This window comes from Gossypium hirsutum, chromosome A06 (assembly GCF_007990345.1).
Source record: "Gossypium hirsutum isolate 1008001.06 chromosome A06, Gossypium_hirsutum_v2.1, whole genome shotgun sequence".
NCBI lineage: Eukaryota > Viridiplantae > Streptophyta > Magnoliopsida > Malvales > Malvaceae > Gossypium > Gossypium hirsutum.
Genome location: NC_053429.1, coordinates 112,542,979 through 112,554,460, shown reverse-complemented (window position 1 = coordinate 112,554,460; position 11,482 = coordinate 112,542,979).

The window sequence follows — 11,482 nt, the reverse complement described above, 5'->3', positions numbered from 1 at the left end:
ATCTGTATGCTACCGGCCCAACTCGTTCGAATATTTCATATGGCCCGATGAACCTCGGACTCAATTTGCCCTTACGGCCAAATCTGAGCACTTTTTCCAGGGTGAAACTTTAAGAAAAACTTTGTCTCCGACCTGATACTCAATGTCTTTTCGTTTTAAATCCGCATACTACTTCTGACGATCTGAAGCTGCTTTCAGACTTTCACGGATCACTTTTACTTTCTATTCAGCATCTTTAATCAAATCAACCCCGAAAATTTTACTTTCACTGAGCTTGGTCCAAAACAATGGTGTATGACATTTACGACCGTACAAAGCCTCGTAAGGTGCCATCTTAATGCTTGATTGAAAACTATTGTTGTAAGCGAATTCAATCAAAGGCAAATACCGTTCCCATGAACCACTAAATTCAAGGATGCAACATCTCATCATATCCTCGAGTATCTGAATTATCCGCTCGGATTGACCATCGATCTGGGGATGAAAAGCGGTGCTAAAATGCAACTTGATACCTAATGCTTCTTGCAATTTCTTCCAAAATCGCGATGTGAATCTCGGATCTCTATCCGACACAATAGAAGTAGGTACCCCGTGTAACCTTACAATCTAAGAAACATACAGTTCGGCTAACTTGTCAAGTGAATAATCCGTACGTACGAGGATAAAATGAGTCGACTTTGTCAATCTATCAATAACAACCCAGATCGCATCTTTCTTGCTTGATGACAATGGCAACCCAGATACAAAATCCATCGTGACTCGATCCCATTTCCATTCGGGTATCATGATCGGCTGAAGTAATCCGAAGGCACTTGATGTTCTACTTTCACTTGTTGACATGTCAAACACTTCAAGAAAAAATCAGAAATATCTCGTTTCATACCATGCCACCAATACTGACGTTTTAGATCGTTGTACATTTTCGTACTACTCGAGTGAACTGATATTCGGCTGTTATGAGCCTCGCTCAAAATCATCGGAATAAGTTCTGAATTTCTTGGAACACACAATCGAATTCTGAACCTCAAACAATCATTATCGTTAATTTGAAACTCTGAATCCCCATTTGCAACACATTCATCTCATTTAGCAACCAATTCATCATCGACTTTCTGAGTTTCACAAATTTGATGAATCAATAACGGTTTGGCTTTTAATTCTGCTACTAACACATTATCGGATGAAACGAACAAGTGTACATTCATCGCTCGCAAAGCAAACAGTGACTTGCGACTTAAAGCATTGGCAACCATGTTAGCCTTTCCCGGGTGATAGTCAATGACAAGCTCATAATTTTCAACAATTCAAGCCAACGTCTTTGTCTCAGATTCAAATCTCTTTGAGTCATCAAATATTTGAGACTTTTGTGATCTGAATATACATGACACCTCTCTCCAAACAAGTAGTGTCGTCATATTTTCAAAGCAAATACAATGGCAGCTAATTCAAGATCGAGGGTCGGATAGTTTTTCTCATATGGTTTCAATTGTCTCGAAGCGTAAGCTACAACTCGACCTTCTTGCATCAATACACAACCCAGCCCTTTTAAAGACGCATCACTATAAATAACAAACTCTTTACCGGATTCAGGCTGTACTAACATTGGAGCTTCAGTCAAATAGGTTTTTAGTTGGTCGAAACTTTTCTGGCACTTTTCTGACCATTCGAACTTAACATCTTTCTGAAGTAGCTTCGTCATTGGTGTGGCTATCATCAAAAAACCCTTTACAAACCGTCTGTAGTAACCGGAAAGTCCCAAAAAGCTCCAAACTTCAGTAACATTTCTAGGAGGCTTCCAATCAAGTATGGCTGATATTTTACTTGGATCAACCCGAATACCCGATGCGGATACCACATGCCCCAAAAAGCTAACTTCTTTCAACCAGAACTCACACTTACTGAACTTAGCATATAACTGCTTGTCCCGTAAAATCTGCAACACTAATCTCAGGTGCTCGGCATGTTCAGTTTCATCTCGCGAATAGATCAAAATGTCGTCTATAAACACAACTACAAACCAGTCCAAGTACTGTCTGAAGATTCAATTCATCAAGTCCATAAATACCGCAGGGGCATTAGTGAGCCCAAACGGCATCACTAAGAACTCGTAGTGACCGTATCTCGTTCTGAAAGTAGTTTTAGGCACATCTGAGTCTCTAACTCGCAACTGATAATAACCCAATCTCAAATCTATCTTTGAAAACACTGAGGCTCCCTTCAGCTGATCAAACAAATCATCAATACGCGGTAACGGATATTTGTTCTTTATTGTCACTTTATTTAATTGACGATAGTCGATGCACATTCTCATGGTTCCATCTTTCTTTTCCACAAACAATACTGGTGCACGTGAGAAATTCGGTCGAGCAAAACCTCTATCCATCAACTCTTGCAATTGAGCTTTCAATTCTTTCAATTCGGTTGGTGCCATACGATACAAAGCTATCGAAATTGGTGTAGTACCAGGTACAAGTTCAATGCCAAACTCTACCTCTCGAACAGGTAGAAATCCCGGTAACTCTCAGGAAAAACATCCGAAAACTTACAAACCACTGGCATTGATTCAAGTTTCTTTTCTGACTCTTTACTATCAAGTACTTACGCAAGATATGCTTCACACCCCTTCTTTACAAATTTCTGAGCCAACATCGAGGATATTACTGCCGGTAACCCGTTCAAATCAGTAGACTCAACTCAGATTATCTCACTATTTGCACATCTCAAATCAATAGTCTTTCTTTTGCAATTCACAACTGCATCATGTATGGTCAACCAATCCATACCGAGAATAACATCAAATTCATCAAATGGTAAAAGCATCAAATCGGCCAAAAAACAGGAACCTCGGATTATCGGGGGGCATTTTCTGCACACTTTGTCGACTAGCACATATCGACCCAAGGGATTCGACATTTGAATCACAAACTCAGTAGACTCAACAGGTAAATTCTTATTGGATGCTAAAGTCTCACATACATATGAATGAGTAGAACCAGGGTCAATCAATGCAATCACATCAGTATCAAAGAGAGTGAAAGTACCGGTAATAACATCAGGCGAAGAAGCATCCTCGCTTGCGCGTATAGCATAAGCTCTAGCAGGAGTACGAGCCTCGGATCTGGTCGTAGCATCTCTAGATCCTCTCTGATCACCGCTAGCATTTCTCGTATTTCTAGGTGGTCTACTTCGTGCTGTAGTAGTACTCGGTTTCCCACTCTGATTCACATTCTGCTCAGACAATCTCGGGTAGTCCTTAACAAAGTAGTCAGCTGATGCACACTTGTAACAGGAGCGGTCATGAAATCTACAACTTCTTGAATGCCATTTCCACAAAGCTTGCACTCGGTCCTATCCCGACGATCATTTCCAACCCTAGCAACTAAAATGGCTCACGAACTCACAGGGGGTCTATCACAATCTTGTCTGAAAAATCCCAAAGTGTTCTTAGATCGGCCCGAATCATCTCAAAATTTCTTCGACAACTGTTGAATGGGCTTTCCCGAAGATCTTTTACGGAACTCTCTAGCTCCATCTTCAGCTTTTCTTTTCTCTTTACTAAGCTCTTCGGCTTTGCAAGCTCGCTCGACAAGTACTACAAACTCTTTGATTTCAAGAATGCCAACAAACAGTTTTATATCTTCGTTCAATCCATCTTCGAAACGTTTACACATAATAGCTTCTGAAGGAACACATTCTCGGGCATACCGACTAAGTCTCACAAATTTTCGTTCATAATCAGTAACTGACATGGAACCCTGTTTAAGTTCAAGGAATTCCTTCCGTTTCTGATCGATGAATCTCTGGTTGATATACTTTTTTCGGAACTCGATTTGGAAGAATTCCAAGTCACTCGCTCTCTGGGCACAATAGAAACCAATGTATTCCACCAATAGTAGGCAGAATCACGTAGCAAAGATATAGCACATTTTAGGCATTCATCGGGTGTGCAAGACAGTTCATCGATCACTCGGATAGTATTGTCCAACCAAAATTCAGCTTGCTCAGCATCATCACTGTCTGTAGCTTTAAATTCAGTAGCCCTGTGCTTTCGAATTCTGTCAACCGGGGGCTTATTCAACCTCATCTGTTCAATTACCGTAAGTATCGTAGGTGCATGGGGTGTATTATTCGGGAGTGGGGGTTGTGGAGCAATCGTATTAGTTTGAATGTATTGGTTGAACCAATCATTCATTACATTATAAAAGGCTTGTCTAGCCTCGTCATTTTGATTGCTCGTAATAGGTTGAGAGTCCACCGGCGCTGTCCCTTGCGCGGGAACAGGCGCTACATTCTCGATATCATCAGCTACAGCTCGATCGGGATCGGGATCCATTACTATACGAAAACACATTTTTAACTGTCAGAAATCATCACCCTATCGTATTAACACTATATGGCATGTATAGCTAGACTCATATATGATACATTAGTCCTAGAATTGACTAAACCGTAGCTCTGATACCAATAAAATGTAACACTCCTAATCCGAATCCGATCGCCGAATTAAGGCTAAGACGTATCACCAAACTAAACATTTAATAATTTCATTCACTTTGTAAATAAACATAAACAGAGATCGACCTGAAATACATGCTGATATTTAAGTTATATGCCATTTTCGGGCCAGAATATTTACAATTTCAAAACATCGTTATCAACAGCCTAACCTATACATGCCATATCGAGTCCAAAATATAACTGTACCCAAAAAGATCGATAGTGTGATTAACTGCTGACGATCCCCGAGTCGGTGGCCAGAATCAACAATCTATAAAACAGAAAAATAAAGAACAGAGTAGGCTTTCAAAGCTTAGTAAGTTTAAGCAATACAAACAATTAAAACTTGTCATTTAAATCGAGCATTTAATATCACAAAACTAATATTTTAATTAGTTATCACTTGGCCGAATATACACAAGTACACCAATTAAAAAAACTTTATTGGCCGAATATATATGTATATAAATATATGAATACAAAATGAAATTTCAGCACATACTTTACTTTACTTTACTTTATAGCTCATACAATTAATTTAAGTTACATACTTTCATATAATGACAGACATCGACCGAATAGGTCATGCTCTTATTCGTAGATATAGTAATCATGCACACACATATATCGTTTTTTGATACTAATAATTCACCTTAAAAATCAAGTCACATGCGAGTACATAATACGTACGTGACTATCATAATGTATAATACATAATAAATAGTAGTTTACCTCGAACTTTCGAATTCATAATCTTACTTGAATCACCGGCGATAAGCCTGCTAGGTTTAAAACCTGAATCCAGTCACCAGCACAAAACCTGCGGGACTTTAAGCTCGAATATAATACCAGCACTAAGCCTGCGAGATTTAACCTGAATATAATACCAGCACTAAGCCTGCGGGACTTAACCCGAATATAATACCAGCACGAAGCCTGCGAGATTTAACCCGGATATAATACCAGCACGAAGCCTGCGGATCTTTAAGCCCGGATACACATCAAATATCATGCATATTTAATCATATATTAACACATCTCATTCAACATATCACATTAGTAGTATTTTCTACATTCGGATACAAGCTCCATATGAACATCATCATTTACATTTCGGTTCAAAAGTCATACATAAATATCACATATCCATTTCACCATTCAAGCTTAACCCATAGTGACCATTCAACTATATGTCATATACATAAATTATTTATCACACAACTTAATTCAAGTAGAACCAAAAGGTCACAATTCATCTAATGTATACATATCAAGGCATCATCAATTATATACTAAAGGTGACTACTTAAAAATTACCTCGGATATACTTGAACGGTTGCGGAAAGGCTACTCAATTACTTTCTCCTTTCCCCTATCCAACTTCGACCCTCTTTTCTCTTGAGCTTAATAAAACAAATAGATTTGTTTAATTACTTACTCAACTTTATTTTTTAATAGTCACATTTGACAATCATATATAACTTCAATATGTATTATATTTTATAAAATATGCCATGACTCAATTTCATGCTTATTTAATCTATATTTAATTCGCACATACAAGCAAAGATTCACATAACTTATCATGTTTCCTTATACATGAATTTAACCATATTCCCGAATGTCTCTATAAGCACAAGGTACATACATAAGGCATATATATATACCTATATATGACTATCACAATTTAATCATTTACTCATATTTATGCACAACCGCGTATACACATGCATATATATAATGCATGCTTTAAAATGATATACTTTTATTTATTTTTCAAACTTACACTATAACTCCAGGACATATAACTAACTCCGAATGTCAACTTATTACACATTTACCACATTACCAATTGCCATTTATCATCAATGCCGCACACACAAATACATACATACTCATATGCATAAAATCCATTTATGATTAATATATAACACATTCAACCCTAACTACTCAACTTAACTTTCATATTCAATTCCATTTTATGACCGAATGTAGCAAAATTCATATAGGTTTCACCTATGCCAAACAATGACCGAACCATCTAATCATGCTTATGGCCAATTCTATCTTGCTCAAATCAAGGTCATAATTCACTTAAAAGAAATTCTAACCTTTCATACACTCATATCCAATGTTATAAGTAATGCCGAATGCCCAAACTTAACCAAACTCAAAATTTAACCTTCATCATTTTAATTAATCACTACCTATTCTTCAAAACCTCAAATACAAGGTAATTAGCACCTATACACTTATACCGAATTAGCTAGCACATATAGTCATTGGCTGAATGTTAGTAAACTCAAGTCACCATAATCTTATTATTTATCACCTTATATAATATTATCAAAATGGATTAATTATACTTATATATATATACTATCAAAGCCGAACATAATAATTTCACCTATGCATAACATTACTCACATTCCATTACTTACATTATTCAAAATCATACCCTTAAAAATCATGTACAATCCCGAACCCTTAGATATCCAACTATCTAATTTATTCATTTCAAATCACCCAAACGGTATTTGCTCACATTTTAGCATTTAAATACAAAACACTTGTTCAAGTCATTAAGCAAGTCCAAGTTCGACTATTACACATATAAGTACTAGCAATTTAAATTTTTAACTAGCTCAAACATCTTTCATCAACAATTCTTCATCAAAACATAAAGGCAATAATCCAATCCCTTCCTTATCTACCATAACCGAATGCTCAATTCATCACCCAAAATTCAAAGTTTTGACATGGGTAAGTAAGAAACTTGATAATTAACTTAAAACAAGCTAAAATTTCAAAGACCTAACATAATTTACTAACCTTCCTCAAGCTCAAAATGACAAAATGTCTTGCCCCTTTTTTTCTTTCAAATTCGACTAAGAAGAACAAAGATGAAACTTTGTTTTCTTCACCCCCTTTTTTTTATATTCATCAATATTATAAAATACAAAGCCATTTAGTTGCCTTTAAACTAATAAATAATAGATATATTTTATATTAAACATCAAAATGGCCGGCCACTACATTAAAAATGGATAATTTGACATGCAAGTCCATTCTTTTTATATCATGCATTAATAGACCATTTTTAAAATTAACCTATCACATTTCAAAAATGTCTCACATAGGTCCTATTTAATAAATTTCACATACAAATAACAAAATCAAAGCATGAAACTTTCACACATGCATTTACACATATAATAAGCATAGAATATAACGGTTAATTATATTTTATGACTCGATTTTATGGTCCCGAAACCACTTTCCGACGAGGGTCAAATTAGGGCTGTCACAAAATATCTCGAAACTTTTCTACAAGTTTCCAGTTTCGACAGATCCTGTCAAATTCAACGAAATGGAACTTGTAGATGACAAAAGCGTGGAGACAATGATCGCTCTTTACTGTGGCAATGGGAGTGACAAAAATGCACCGATTCATTTATTTGCTGAGTTAGTCGGTATGTAGCAAAATGAAGATGTCAATGCATATGGTGAAGAACATAGAGCTCAAGAACTGTGCATGGTGGCTCCAATATCATACATTGATAGTGAATCGACTATACGTGAGATCGATATCGATCTTAATGTTACACCCAATATTGATGTGGTTGGTGATGATGGTTATGATAGTAGTGATCCTTGTGATCAAGAGGTCGATGGTGATAGTGATTCCGATGTGGACGATGTCCCTGATGATATTGATGATGAAGACGTGAATGACGATGGAAACATTAACGTGTCTTCGATCGGGAACCAGATGCGATGTATTGTGATGCACAATAATCCTGGGCCACACATGTCGCTAATAAACCCAGACGCGGCGCTTGTAGCTGAGTTCCTAGAATGCCCTAAAATACTTTCTGCTCATCGGCTAGCCGTAAATTCCTATCCTGAGGAGTTGTTCATCAGCCAGAGATTCAAAAGTAAAGAAAAGTGTGTATTTTCTATTAAGCGGTATAGCATGAATATATCAGTGGATTACAAAGTTGCAGTGTCTAAACCGCCATTTTATATTGGGGAGTGTTGGAAGTCGGCGGAAGGCTGCAATTGGCAGGTACGAGCTGTATTTATTCAAAATTCATAGATGTGGGAGATACGCAAATTTGTTGGCCTCACACATGCACATCAACACGTATGACAGAAGATTATCAAAAACTTAATTCTAAAACTATCTATACGTTTATCATGCTAATGGTGAAGGACATGCCAACCATTAAAGTTTCGGTACTGATTGCCGAAATGCAGGCACAATTTCAGTATCGAGTATCATATCGAAAGACATGGATAGCTAAACAGATGGCAATGAAGCAATTGTATGGGGATTTCGATGCATCGTATAATGAGCTACAGGGATGGATAATCGTTATGCGGGAGTACGTACCAGGAACTGTCATTGAGTTATAGATATGACCTTATTACGGCCGGATGACCAACTACAAGCGGGGAAAAGAATTTTTCATTAGATGTTCTGGACGTTTGATCTATGTGTGTGCGCATTTCCCCACTGCAAGCCGTTTGTGTAAGTGGATGGGACCTTGTTATATGGAAAATATACACAAATCTTACTTCTTGCGGTTGCTCAAGACGGTAAGAGGAACGTGCTCTCGATAGCATTTTCCATCGTAGATAAGGAGAACATGGAATTGTGGGAATTCTTCCTTATCAACCTGCGGAGGTATGTTATTAGCAACGATAATATTTGCATTATCTCCGATAGAGGGAAAGGATTAATTACCGCCATTAGGTGTTCCGGTATACCATGGAGATCCATTTACTGCATCCAACACATCACAGCTAACTTCTATTGAGATTATAAGAATGCAGACTGGGAGAGACAAGTTCTGAAAATGGGTAAATTATTACTTTATCGTTTTAATATAAGTTTTAATGTTTTAGGGCAATACTGTAACTTTTCTTTTCTTAATACATATACAGCGCACGAGCTAAAGCCACACATTTTCCACCAAAGAATGACTCGACTTGAGAGTGACATGGAGGGTCAAATCAACACATCTTTTCGACAGTGGTTGGGTACTATAGAGCCGTGGCAAAGGGCTCAAAGTTTTGACGAGGGCTTTCGTTATGATCAAATGACCACAAACTTAGTGGAGGGGGTCAATGTTGTGTTGTTGAAAACACGACATCTTCCGATTTCATCTGTTTTCTCGGCTACATTTTACAGGTTGGCTACCTTGATGCCAAGAATGGGTCAACAACAAGTCAACTAGATGGAGGCGGGACACGTATTTGTAGAAGATTTCAGGGATGCAATAGCTGCAAACCATCGATGGCGAGGTTGATGAATGTAGAAATATATTCACGACGCCTTAAAACATTTCGAGTTACGGAGACCATTGGTCGTCGACCTGGTAAACCACCTAGGTCCTATAGAGTTGATCTCTAGAATAGACGGTGTGATTGTAGAAGATTCCAAACACTTCACTATCCGTGTGCGCATGTCGTGGCAGCATGTGCTAAAGTAAACCTTAATGTTGAACAATTTTTCGATAATATGTACACACTCGAGCGCACGTTACGTGTCTAGGAAAATGAGTTCCCTATCCTGCCTGACCTGTCTACGTGGGAGGTACGCCTCCGATGACTTTCGAGCTTATCCCAGACAGAGGGCTACGCGGGAATCCGAGAGGTTGTCCGCAATCAACCAGAATTCGTAATGAAATGGACATTAGGAAGAAATCTGACAGTACGCGTTATGGATTATGCAGGTTAGCTGGTCATAATCGGAGTAAATGACCACAACGAAACTATCATGTTGGACAATCGTCACGATCGAGTAGGAATTGAGCTTATGTTGTAATGTATTTAATTTATATAAAAAAATTATATTGAAAAGTTTGATCCAATTAGATTAATGTTGTAATGTATTTAATTAGTGTTCTAATTAGATTAATGTATTTAATTAGATTAATATTGTAATGTATTTAATTAATGTTCCAATTAGATTAATGTATTTAATTAGATTAATGTTGTAATGTATTTAAAGTTTATTCCAATTTATATTACAAGACTAAGTTTATTACAAGTTTTAGTGTTTTAATGTTCAAAATGTCCAAATTAATCTAATTTATGTTATGGTCAAATTTTGTTCAACTTTTCAGAGTTTCAACTAATATAATTAAAAATATACAAAAAAAATACAAACATTTTTAATATCAAAACCCAAAAAACCCCTAAAATTGATGGTTCGATAGTGTGGTCCTAGGGGTATATTTCTGCAGAGCTCGACATTCACGTTGTGGGTGATTGCGACGACCAACATCCTCTTCAGTCGAAGGTGAGGGTGTCTGATACATGGAAGAAAAATCATATGGCTCGAATGGCATCGATAAACTTGAGCCGGTAGGAGTGCCATGCAGTGGTGGATACAATCTAAGAGGAATGAAGTACTGCGGTGGATACAGGCTAGGGGTAATGCTATACTGCGGCAGATATGAGCCGAAAGAAATGTTGTGCTACAGTGGATATAACCCAAAGATATCAAATTCGTAATGGTATCCGTTCCCTGGCAAGCCTGAGAAATAGTCATTGGCCGGCAAATTCGGATGATAAGAAGTATCAGTCGAATGTGAATGTGATCATTCAGACTTGGCCTCCTGCTGTAGCTCGGGCTCTAGCTCTGGCTCAGGCTCAAAATCTAGCTATGGATCGGTCTCTATATCGGCCACTGGCTCATATGCCCTAGGTCGCTACACGTGCCGGGGGACAACAGTCGACTGCCTACCAAGTAAATATGGCTTTCCCATACTAGAGTACCATTGTATGTACTCTAACAATGGTTGCAAATCGAAAGACATGTCCATCTGAGGTCTTCGACCCATCCGATTATCCCACACCGCAACAAATTTCTGGTGCACAACCCCCCAATGCATTCCATGTTTCCCTCTCTTGTTGATGCCATGAACCTTACCCACCTGCATTGGCGGATCCGGAATATGCTGGATACAACCAA